The sequence below is a fragment of the Tamandua tetradactyla genome, chromosome 12, assembly GCF_023851605.1.
Source record: "Tamandua tetradactyla isolate mTamTet1 chromosome 12, mTamTet1.pri, whole genome shotgun sequence".
In the NCBI taxonomy this organism is placed as follows: domain Eukaryota; kingdom Metazoa; phylum Chordata; class Mammalia; order Pilosa; family Myrmecophagidae; genus Tamandua; species Tamandua tetradactyla.
Genome location: NC_135338.1, coordinates 61895912 through 61908491, shown reverse-complemented (window position 1 = coordinate 61908491; position 12580 = coordinate 61895912). Strand labels below are relative to the sequence as shown.

General features: G+C 58.5%; 1 protein-coding gene across 1 annotated transcript in view; it reads left to right on the top strand.

Moving 5' to 3' along the window:
- The window catches only part of BEGAIN (brain enriched guanylate kinase associated), a 30447-nt gene that overhangs the window by 4685 nt on the left and 13182 nt on the right, over nt 1-12580 (top strand). The window lies entirely within an intron of this gene.

Genomic DNA, 12580 nt, shown 5'->3' with positions numbered 1-12580 from the left:
TCATTCAAACCATGCTCTTTGAGCGGGCTTTTCTCACCAAAATGTCATGTTTGTGAGAGCCGCTACGGTGATGCATGGAGCTGTCGCTTGCCAGCTGTCTTGGTGACATGCATGCCCTCATTTCTGGGCATATACCCAGGAGGTTTAGCAGGAGGGCTGCCCCCCGCCGCCCCCCCCGCCCCCCGCCAAAGTCTTCTCCAGTCACCCTCAGGCCTGGGAGCTCTTCAGCTCCACACCCTCCAGAGCCCCTGGCGCTGTCACATGGTGGGCTGGCTTGGTCTGTCCAAGCAGTGGTAATTGCTGTTCCCTGGGGGACTGACCTTTGGGATTTGCTCCTCTGCGAAGTCTGCACGTCGTTCTGTTCGGCTGCCGGTCTTTTCTTATTGATTTGTAGGTGTTCTTTATATGCTCTGGATTTGAGCTCTTTGTCAGTTACATGTGTGGCAAATACACCTCCTGCTGGTTGCTTGCTTCTCGCTCTTTGAAAGGTTCTCAGATGAACCGGAGTTCTTAATTTTCATTTCATCCAATGTTCTAGGCTTTTGCTTTTGGAGTATCTTGTTTAGAAATATTTCTGATGTCCTGAAGCTACTGACCTTTAATGCACTCTAAATTGATTTCTATGCAAGGTTTAAGGTCAGGCTCCCTTTCTTTTTGCACGTGGGCACCCCGTGGTTGAGATCCACAGTCTCTGATTCACTCGTGTGAGACACATGAGGACAGCCAGATGCTGTGCTCGCTCCTGGGAGCCCCATGAGAAATGCCAGGCTGGTGTCTTAGGGAGGGAGACAGCTACCAGGCAGTCTCACAAATGTAAAACTGCAACTGATCTCATCTCCCACGACCCGACCCAACCCTCTCCTACTCCCCTCCAGCCCCCCACCCCCACCCCGCCCTAGGCTTCCTCCCCATCTCTCAGTCATCCCAGACATGCTCCTGCCTCCGGGCCTTTGCATGTGCTGTTCGCTCTGCCTGGAAGGCTTTTCCGCAGATATCCCCACAGCTTACTCCCTCCCCTCCTTTCATGTATCAGAAATCATCCAGGAGGCCTTTCCTGACCTCCCCATTTAAAATTACAACCTGCTCTCCCCACCACCCCTCTCTTCGTCCTATTTTCCCTATTGCTCCGATCTCCACCTGACCCCCGATGTGATTTACTTATTTGGGATGTTTATTAGCTGTCTTCCCCTAGAAGAGCGCCCCATTGCTGGTCCCCAGCACCTAGAACTGGCACATAGTATGTGCTCAATAATGCGAACGCGGACTAGTGCATGGTGATGGAGGGCCTGGTGGCCAGGCGTTGCCCCTCCTCATGACACCCCCCTCCGCCCTGGGTGCAGTTGCTTCCTGCTGTCCTTGGTCACTCAGCAGCCCCCTTCCCCAACCCCTTTGTACCTCACCTGCCTCCCTCCCCACTCCTCCCTTGGGGAATCCTTCTCTCACCTCCAGGCTTGACCCTCCAGGCAATCACTGTTGATCGAACCTGTCCATGAATCATGTACTCAGCAAATATTTCTTGTACACCCTCTATTAGCCAGAGACCATTGTAGGCACTGGGTACGCAGCAGTGACCAACACAGGCAAAAATCCTCTAATTAGGAGAGACCAGAACATCTCACAGAAATAAACATCACAGTGGCATGTGCTATGGGAGAAAAAAGACAGAATGAGGAAAAGGCAGTGAAGGGTGGGGAAAATGATAATTGTAAACGTCTGAAAGGGAAGGCCCCCTGAAAAGGTACTGGTGGGGGAAAGGCCTGCACAGGTGTGGGAGCAGGCCACACTGGTATTTGGGGGAATGCAGTTCCAGGAAGAGGGCACAGCAAGGGCCAGGTCTGGAGGAGGAGGCACCTGACCTGGTGGAAACCACAGGCCAGGCTGGACTGACCAGGAGACTTGGGAGTAATGGGGGAGGAAGTGGGCAGGTGGAGACTGGTACCCAGTGAAGGGACCATGGCTTTTCTCAGGGTGAGTCAGGGCCATGGCAGGGATTGTGAACCGGACATTGACAGGGTTGGGTTTGTACTCTGTGGGATCACGCCAGCTACTGCATTGAGTCTAGACTGTGCAGTGAGGGCAAATATAGGAGACCAGGGTAGAGGCTGGCACAGGGGTCCAGGGCAGAGGCAGACGTGGAGGTGGGTAGAGGTGGTCACCTTCAGGATGTATTAGTGAGTAAAGTGAACATGGTCTACAAGGATTGGATGTGGGGTGTGAGAGAAATGGAAAGGATGAAGTTGCCATCACCAAAGGTGGAGATGGCTATCAAGAGGAGTGGGTTTGGGGGGTACATGGGCTGTTATCTTTCCCACAGGGCTGGGCATCCCGTTTTATTTGGCAGACTCCTGCCAAATAAAAACACTGGCCTGGCCCTGTGCTAGAGATACCCAGAAGAGTAAGCCAGCCTTGGGCCTTAGGCTGTGATTCTAGTGGAGAGAGTCTTATGAACTAATTCTTACTAAGGTGTGAATGACTGCCTCACCTCCCCCTCCCACCCCCCTTGAAGGTCAGGGCATTATAAAGGGACCCTGCACATGGAAGATTATCTCTTTCCTTCCTTTCTCTGTCCTTCAAAGTCTCTAGTCCCCATAGTCCAGCTGAGTCTCCACTGCCCTTGAGAGCCTCCCTGATAGAGTATGTTCTTAAGAAAGTGGACTTATCTGAGTTTGAATCCCAGATCTATCACTTAATGATTGTGTAGCCTTGGGCAAGTTTCTGAACCACTCTAGTTCTCAGTTTCTGCATCTGTAAAGTTGGGTAAATGACAGCACCTTCCATAGAAGCTTGTTTTGAGGATTCTGTGCATTAATGTGAGAGGATTTCAAGTTGAGGCAGGGACCAGCTCCCAGGCCTGCCTGCATATCCCCGGGTGTGGCCAAAGGTCTTGCCCTGTGCTGCCCTCAGCATTTCCTTTCGGGTCTGCGTCGGGCTCTCTCTGCTTGTCCCCATTAACCATGGACAGAAAACCAGTCAAACGCCGCCGTGCGGGGTATGCGCCAGAGGGTGTTGGACCTGTCCCGTGGCTGGGTCGTCAGCTGGACAGGCTGTCAGTCCTTAGAGGGTGCCTCCTGCTCCCCAGGGGACTGGAGAAGGGAGGCTCTGAGATCTCTGGCCATCTCAGTGGGCCAGTGTGTGTTCAGTCTTTCTCACATGTTCTCACTCTGCCTTCCCTGCTCCTCGGGTGAGAGAGTGGGCCCGGAGCAGCTGGGACGCAGGGCCTCAGAGGTGCCCACATGGCATCTGGCCTGAGCATCTGAAGGATGGGAGTCACTGGGACGGAGAAGAGGGAGATGGCACAGGTGTGGGGACACGCAGAATATTTTTTGGTTTCTCAGCCCCCCACTCCCACACCCCTCTTGGCTGCCAGTGGTGGCAGCAGTGGCGGTTCCTCTGTGTCCCAGTGTCTGGTAGGAGGGAGGAGGGCCAGGGCCGGGAGTCCAGTGGTGACATTTGAAATGGCCACCCACCACCCAAGGTAGGCCCCTGTCAGGCCCTAGACCAGGTGTCGGGGGCCCCCAGCGAGGAGCCAAGGAGGCTGTGGCCAGGCTGCTGGGGGCAGGACTTTGCCACGTGGGACAGGGAAGAGGAGGGAGGCCGATGGTGGGGGTGGGGGCAGCAGGAGAGCAGCATCGAGGGGCTAATGGGAGGTGAGGCTGGGGGTCTCCCTGTGAACAAGGAGTTGGGGGACCTGGGGGCCAAAGTCTGGGAGTTACCCCTAGCTAGAGAGCTCTGAGGAGGCCAACACCCAGGGTGCTCTTGGGTCCCCAGGACAATGGGAGCCTGGGTAGAGCTTCTGCCCCCAATCTCCAATGGGAAAACCAAGAGTCCTAGAGTGGGAGTGTTAAGCTCAGGGCTGCAGGGCAGGCAGTGCTGAGGTGCTGGCCTGCCTGGTGAGCACTTGTCACCCCTGATGGAGCTGGTGCAGGAGTGGGAGGTTCCCAGGCACAGCTAGAGGGAACCATACAGATCCCTGCCCCAGCCCCCTGGTTGTATGGGTAGGGGTTCTAGGTACCCCAGGAACCCCACGACCACAGTTTCTGTGATCAGGCCTGTCAGATAATCAGTGTTTTATGAGTCTGTAGCTGTGTTTCTTCCACCTTCCAAGCTGCTTGGCCTGGTTCAAGTCCCTTTTCTTCTCTATGCCTCAGTTTCCCCATTTGCAAAATGGAGGGGATACCTCGGCTTCTTCAGGCGCTCATGAGTACAAGAATTAGGTGGGCAGTCCTGAGCACCCACCTGGACTATGCAGACCCAACCTCCTGGGGCACCTGCCCAGCCCCACTCAGGCTGGGGGCTGAGGGGGGAATCCCCAGCAGGGCCCTCAGTCCACCACACCAGTAAGCACCCACAGCGCAATTAGCCTTACGATCCCTGGAATTCCGGAAAGCAGGCCCTCCCACCACTCCAATTAGTAAGTGTGTCCACGCCTGTCTGCAGTGGCAAGCTGCAGGCATGTGGTCAAATCAGCAAAGCCAGATTGAGCTCCTTGGTGGCCAGTGACGAACCTGAGCTTTGGCACATTGCTGGCAGCCACCCCCTCCCCACTCTGCTGAGCTTCTGTTGGGGGGTGGGGAGCAGGCACTAGGAGGTTAATGTGGGATCCCCTCCGGGGAGCATGCCACCAGCCACGCATCCCATCCAGTGGTCCTTCTGACCATCATCTTCCCCGCAGACACCCCTGAACTCTGGCTCTTGAAGGGGGCAGGTATGGACTCTAGGGAGCCGAGGTGCACCCTCCAGGCTGGAAGGGGAGACGACAGGAAAGTATATGTTAGCAGTACAGGGCTGAGTGCTGGGAAGAAGGTGGCCGGGCAGGGGCCTGGGCGTTGTATCAGGGGAGGTGACTTTCGGGGCCACCTGCAAAAGCCTCCAGGGCTCGCTTCCTGCTCCTGGCTCAGCCAGCCCTGCTCTGAGGGTCCAGCCATGGGCACCGACTGCCAGCCTCTCCCAGGCCGCCCTGCTGCAGCCCACCCTCAAGAAGAGGCTCAGACCCTTAGTCCAGTACCTTCTGCCATCTGCCTCGGAGCCCTGGGCTCTGGCCACACTCTATCCTGCTGCACCTGACCCATCCATCTGCAACCTCCAGGCTTGGCCCAAGCTGTGTGGCCCAGCTTCCCCCAGGCCGCTGGTCAGGTCCTGCAGACGACCCCTCTCCCGTGAGAGTGGCTCTCTGACTCCCCGCTGGGATTGCCATACAAAGTAGAGGGTGCCCCGTTAAATCTGAATTTCCAGTAGACAATGGGTATTTTTTAGTGTCCTTATGCTCCATACAGTGTTAAATTGACATTAAAAAATTGATTACCAGTTTCATTCAATGTCATCTAGAGCCCTGGGACACACCAGGGTTGGTTGGGGAGATAGGGAGGAAGCTGAGAAGGGTCAGCTGGGGAGGTAGGATGGGGCCAGGCTTGGGGGGTGGTTCCCAGGAATCCAGGTGAGGATGGCGTTGATGGGAATGAGGGATGGGCCGCGTCACCCACCACCCAGGGCTCAGGACAGGTGAGAACTGAGAGCCAGAGCCAGGCCTGTGGTGTGGAGGGATGAGGCCCTGGTGGGCAAGAGGAGGCAGAGGCCACACAGATGGTCTACTCTTCAAGGAGCAGAGGATGGGCAGCTCCCAGAGGGGCCCGTAGAGGAGACATAACCACCGGAGAGAATGGTCTGGGAGAGAGGGAGAGACTGATAGTTCAGGAGAGGCAAGACATGCCAGAGCTGCCTTGAGTGGGTGAGTGGGGCGGGCCTCAGGGCCCCGCCGTCTGTAGTGGCAGGCGGAGGGTGCCAGGTGTCGGGGCAGATGCTGGTAAGTGGGCATGCACGGTGGTGGCATCTGTGGAAATTCTCTCCTGATTGCTTCATTCTCAGCGGAAGAGGAAGCAAGGTCATCAGCTGGGAGTGAGGCTGAAGGAGGAGGTGTTGGGTGGGGGAGCAGAGAGGAGAAGGTGTGAAGTCATTCTCCGGGCGAGGGGGGAGGAGATGGATTGGGATGTGTAGCAGGATTCCAGGAACAACTCAAGGGCTGCTGGCTGAGCCTGGCGAGGGGCCTGGCTGCCTGACCAGGGGCTTCTCTGCCATCTGTGCAGATGCCAAGTCTAGGGTCTGTCCCGTTGGTACAAGCAAGAGAGAGATGGGCAGGGAAGGGGCAGTGCTCGTCCACCAGGGAAGATGGGGTGGGTGAGGGGCTGGGAGAAACCGAAGGGGCATTGGAGGCAGCAAGCTGGAAGGGGGGGTAGGTAGGGAGTGGGGTATCGGAAGTGGGATCACTGTGGGGAGGTGGGGGTCATCGTTGGTACTGGCCAGAGGGGCATCAGCGGGGCTCTGGACTCCCTGCCTATGTGACCCTTCCACCCCAGTTCAAAGTTTCCCCAAGAGTGGGCAGTGGGCTGGTATTTCCCCTGCCAGGGGCCCACATCCCCTGCCCCCAACAATCATCTCTCCCAGCCTTGGCCTCCGTAAGCCAAATTGTCCTCTGTTCACTTCCCTTCTTTGGGCACTTATGAATGGAAGAAGTTGACCAAGTCCCAAGCTGAGGTCCAGGGACCCTGGGTTTGGCTGGTCCTGACACCCAGTTTCAAGGCAACTCAGGCCCTTTTCTTTGGCTGGGATACACAGCCACAGGTCATGACCTGCAGAGTGGGCATGGAGGGAAGCCCTGGGACAGAGGCCCACCATCCTGGTGTCTTTGCCCCCACCCACCCTCCTCAGATCCCTGGAGCCCCACTGTTTACCTCTGTCTCTCTCTGGGGTCCGGAGTCCCCAGGCTCCTCTACCCCTTCCAGCAGGCCTCTCCAGAAAGGGCTGCTGGAGCTCAGAGCTGGCCACTCATCCTGAGCTCAGGGCTGCCCCAGAGACAGTGGACAACCGCAGCCCATGGACATCAGGCCCTGCTACATGCCCAGTGCAGGTACTAGGACCCCAAGGAAGAAAAGCAGACACAGCCCTCGAGCCCAAGGAGAGTCCCCTGCCATGTAGGAGCCTAGATAGGGAAGCCAATGGTGGGATGGAGAACAGGGCTCCTAAGCTAGTGGGAGGCCCAGGAGGGCTGCCTGGAAGAAGCAGATAGAATTAAGCAGGAGGAGCAGCAAGGGCAAAGGTCCAGTGATTACTCAGCTGCCATCCTGTCCACCTGCCCAGCTGCCCTGATTTGCCCCAGTCCTGAGCACCCCTAGGAACTGCTCACCCACCAAGGGCTCCCCAGGGCACTGCACCACTGAGTCCCAGCTTTGGCAGAGAGAGGGAAGTGGGAACAGGGTTGCAGCTGCCTGATAAGACGAGGCAAGATGTAAACGCTTCCTGCAGCACCTCCTGTCTCTGAGAGGAGGGAGTGGTCAAGCGGCCACCTACCCCCTGAACCAGTAGAGGGGTGAGGATGGGGGGTGGGGTCAGACTAGATCCTGTGGGTGCTCCTTGGTTGGTGGGACCAGGAGAGAGCAGGGCTGGGGGAAGACATCAAGTTTGAAGCGTCCCTACATCCCATCAGCTCATTCTTGACTGGGCCACCCCAGCACACACTTGCACACACACATGCATTCATGCACACATGCACACACATACACATGTGCACACGGGTGTGTACACACATGGGAGCCTGTATGCACATAGGCACATGTACTCAGTGTATGCACAGGCACACTCATGGTGTACACACACAGGTATACACACACGCAGTACATGCACACACAGGCATACATGTACATGTATGTACACACATGCACCACACCCTCCCTGCGGAGCTGATGCACAAAGGTATCTCAGTACAGCCCTGCTTTGCCCTGCTCCTGGGCACTGGCTGTGGCAGTGGCACCCAGACTCCCATCTCCATGCAGTGGCTGGCATTGGCAGTGTCATGGTGGCCAAGGCCAGCCATGGGGCATCTGTGGTCTGGACAGGAGTGTAGGAGCCCTGAGCAGTGCTGGCCAGGGCTCCTAGATCTGCCACAGGAGAGGCTCCAGGACTGAGCAGGAAGTGGGGCTGGCGGGGCCCCCGGGCTCTGGGCCCTGGACGTGGCCGCAGCCGCAGTGCTTTGCGGAGTCTGCGGGGCAGTGGGAGAGCCATGGAACCTTGACCTCAGTCCCCTCGGGTTCTAGGGCCCCCCTGCCTCTGGGTCCTGCCTAGCTTCCCCTTGACCTTTTACAGGTCAAAGCACCTCTGGAGGCCTTGGTCTGTGTCTTCCTCGGTCACACTGTCCTATTGGCCCTCTGACCTCACAGATACCTCCAAGTTCTGAGTCATAATTACCAGGTGGGGGTCGGGATGGGCATTTCAATTAGAAGGTTAAAGCGCTGCCAGGTGCATTAAGATGTGGCATCTCGACAAGGGAGGGGGTGGGGGGAGGGCAGCTGGTCCTGAGGTGAACCCAGCCAGACCTTGTTCCTTGATTCTGGAGCCTCAGTTTCCTCACCTGTAAAATGGGCGTCAGTAAGGATTTAGAGGTGTGGCACCTGGCGCAAGGTGGGTGTTCAGGAGGGTGTTCAGGAGGGCTGGGGGATGCTGGCTGACCACTTCCACCCCATCTGCCCTTTGGGAAAGATCCCAAGGGGGCTTCTGAAGAGCAATCTGGAGGGTCATGTAAGCTTGGTCGCAGCCAAGGAGGAGAGAGGAGACTCCTGGGATGTGCAGGAAAGTGGCAGCGGCCGAGGTAGGGGGACACGGATGGTGACCCATGAGCGTCCCGGGGCCTGAGTTCCTAGAGTGATTGTCACCAGCGCCTTCCTGGGCAGCACCAGGTGGTCCAGAGCCTCCTGCAGGGAGACTCACAGCCCAGAGCCCTGGGTAGGGGGTGGCCATCCTGGAGACCATCCCAGATACTGCAGGTATTCTCACCTGGCTGCTGAGGCCCAGCTCTGGGCCAGATGGGGCGGAGGGCCCACGGGAGAGGTGGGCAGGTGACCAGGTGAGGGGGCCTTCGAGAGGCTGTGAAGAGCCCATTCTCAAGTGTGAGACGGAGTCCCAGGGCAGCATGTCCCAAGAGGTGACGGACACTCTTAGGGGGCTGAAGGAGGAGCGAGGAGGACTGCCCAGGCAGGTGATCCCTGCCCCGTCGGGAGGCAGGAGGGTGGTGGGTGGAGTAAGGCACAGGTGAGACTGAGTAGTGGGGGTCCAGCGGGGCGGGGGCTCAAGGAGGAGTTGGGGGTTTAGTCTGGGCTGATCAGCCCATCTAGCTGCTGGGACACTGGGATTTAGTGACAAGGGTGGGACCAGGAGACTCAGCCAACAGGACTGGGACTCTGATAGCACCCATTGAAGGGGAGGGGGCGGGCAGCAGCCAACTACCACCCCGGGCAGGGGATGAGCTGGGGTGCCAGGGGACCCCCGAGGGCGCTGAGTGGGGAGGAGTTAACCTGGAGCAGGAGGGAATGAGCGAGTGAGCGCCAGGCTGCAGAGCCGCTAAACTGAGCCAGGAAGGCTCCTGTAGCCGGGCATGGGAGACAGGTCATTTGGTGTTGCTGGGGCAGAGCTGTGACCACCAGAGCTGGATGCTGTCCCCCAGGATCCCTGGAAGGCTTTGGCTGACTGCGGGTTGCTGGGTGATGACACCCCAGCCCAGTCTGAAGCAGGCGTCCCCCCCCCCCAAGGCCCCCTCCATGGCGCCCAGCACTGCCACGACTCCCAGCTGTCAGAGGAGTGGGGGCTGCCCTCTGCCGCAGGCCACACCGATCACCCCCCCCCATGGATTCTTAGCTCCAGAGGCCCAGGTCCTCACAGCAGGAAAGGTCTCCTTTCGGGCACCCAGGTTACCCCTTGATCTGGTATCCAGTATAGCAACAAGAGTCCCACCTGACAGGGAGGGTCCAGCATGCAGGGCAGGAGTTCAGGTGGCCTCAGGTGATGGGGGAGGGTGGCAGGATGCTGAGGCCAACTTGGCTTGATGGGGACAGTCCTGGCCCTTGAGGAAGATGCTCACTCGGCTCCAGTGAAGAACCCCGTTTGGAGCTTTCATCTGCAGGGCTGGGTCCCTAGGGGCCCTGCGGCTGGGCTAAAGCTCAGACTGGAGCAGAAGGGCAGTGGGGAGCCTGGGAGGATCGCTTTGCTGCGAAGCTTTCCTGACAGCAGTGTGGAGGGAGGGGTGGCAGCAGGAGCACTGGGAGCAGGGATGGGTGTGACTCCCAAATGGGAAGGCTGCACAGCTCGAGCCATCAAAATCCGTGAGAAAGGACAAGCAAGAGAAAAAGGAGAAACAGGAGAGAGGAAAGAGAACCTTTGGTGAGGGTGAATCAAGAAAGGCTTCCTGGAGGTAGCATTTGAGCAGAGCCTCAAAAGAAGGAGAGGATCTGGGGTGCAGAGAAAGGAGGGAAGAGCGTTTGGGTGGAAGGCACAGCATGGTGCCGGTCTGGAGGGTGGACCTGAGGGTGGCTGCACTGGCGGAGAATGAGAAAGGAATGGGGGCGATTATCCCTTCAGTGGGGGAGGAGCAGGGAAGGCTGCTCGTGAGGGCAGGAAGGAGACCTGGCTGACTCAGAGCAGATGTCCAGTGACACTGGAGTTGGACAAGGTGTGTGGATGCCGGAGTAGTAATAGCCTGCCTGAAACCTTCTCCCTTTCCTTTCCATCCCTCGGGTGGGGTCACAGTGTGGGATCTGACCGGGCTGAGCAAAGCTGGCCCTGGGCTCTGAGGCCCACGTCCCTGGAAGGGACCCTTGGTCCTACACCAGGCACCCGGTGGGGGGGGAGGGGCATCCCTAGGCAGGTAGGATCCACACCCCGAAGTGAGCCCCCAACTCCATTAAGAAGCCACGGCACCTCCTGCCAGCCCCCCCCACAGGGCCTCCCTATGAGACAGTCTCTCTCAAAATTCCTTTTCCCATGTTGAAAATTGTAGCTGCAGGAAGGCTGTTCACTTCCTGCAGCCATGGTCCTCTGGTGGGGTGCCCTGGGTCCTCCCTGCTCCCCAGTTCAGGCTGCAGGGGCCTGGCTGAGAGCACCCTGCCCTGCCATCTCCCCCACCCTGCCCCCTGGGCCTCTGCTTCCACAGCTGAGCTGGGCTGAGTGAGGGTCTTGCAGGGGCAGGTTGCTGAAGCTCCAGCAGGCGCCTGGCTGTGGTCAGGGCCCACGGCCCGTGGGGGGCCCCTTCTCCCCTCCCCCCTCCCCCACAGTCCACACTGTCGCCCCCCAACCCAAGCCAGCCTGGGGTGCAGAGCACAGGCCTGCTACTGCCCTGACCCCCACTGTCCCCCCCACTCCTGAGCATTCTCTGGGCCCTTGCCCCCACCCCGTTGGAGGGGAGTAGCTAATTCTCCTTTCTGCCACCTGGCAAGGCATGTGGCTACATCCTCTCAAAGCACTGTGGCAGGCCCATGGGCAGGGGCAGTCCTGTCATGGTACAGCACCTGCCCGGGGACACGGCACCCCTCCCTTCTCTGCTCTCACTTGCAGGCCTGGGGGGCTGTGGGAAAGCAGCGGAGGAAGGGGCCCAGCCTCTGGGCCCACTGACCTGGGTTGTCTCACTCTCACCCTGACTTGCTGTGTGAACTCAGGAGAGTTGCTTAATCTCTCTGAGCCTCAGTCTTCTCAGATGCAGGAGGGAGCCCTCCCCACACCACAGGCTGGGATGAGAGTTTGCATCAGAGCGTGTATCTGACTCTGTAACGCTGCTAATACAATCAGAGGCTGTGTCATATCCCAACTGTGCCCCCTTCCCTGGGCCTGTTCCCCCTCAGTCCCAGCTTCCCTTCTGCTCTGCCTTCCCTCACTCCTAAAAACTCACCTACCCTGAGTTGGCCCATGGCCCCTGTGGAGGGGGGCCCCAGGGAGGTATCTTAGGGGAACTACTGGGCCAGGGGCCCGGGACACCCCGGGCAGACTGGACAGATGTGGCTGCTCCCAAGCACTGGGGTTACCCACCAAGGGGAGACCCTGCGCCCCAAATTCCAAAGTCCAATCCAACCTGAACACCAAGCCGCCACCCTGCACAGTGTGCTGGGGACGCAGACTGCGGCACATCTCTGCAGATCTGCTCAGGAAACGAGGGGCAGGGGGAGCCCCACTTTACAGGCAGGGAGCCGATTCAGGAAGCTGGGAGGGATGCAGCCCGCCGCTGGGTGCTCTCCCCAACCTCTGCTGCCCCCCTCAGACCATCAGGCGGAGGCTCAGCACCGGGTACTTCTCTAGTACCAGAGTTTGAACTTCAGTAGATTTTTTTTTCTGACTTTTCATCCTCATTGTAGAGCATATAACAGAGCGGAAAAAGTATAAAGAAAAATTTTAATTGCCCAGAATCCCACCACCTGGTCCTAACCGCATTTGTTTTTCCCTCCTCCCATTGTTTTGGGTGAGCATCTGTTTGCAGTTGCTTTGTAAATGGGACCATTTGTCGATAGGCCACCATGGCGTCTTTACATTGCCTGAGCTCTGGGGTGGTCTCCCCTGTCGTCAGAGTGCGGGACCCCCGCCTGGGCCCCTGGTAGTCAGGGCCGCGGGAGCCGCCGCGCACAGGTCTCTGCAGGCCAGCGTCTTCCCTGTCTACCCACGCTCGCCCAGCCCCTCCCCAACCCACTCGACCCACGGCAGGGCTAGGGGAGAACATCCCCGGGGAGGGGAGGGAGACCCTGGCCCTAGACCCCTGACTCCCCTAGGCCTCACAGCT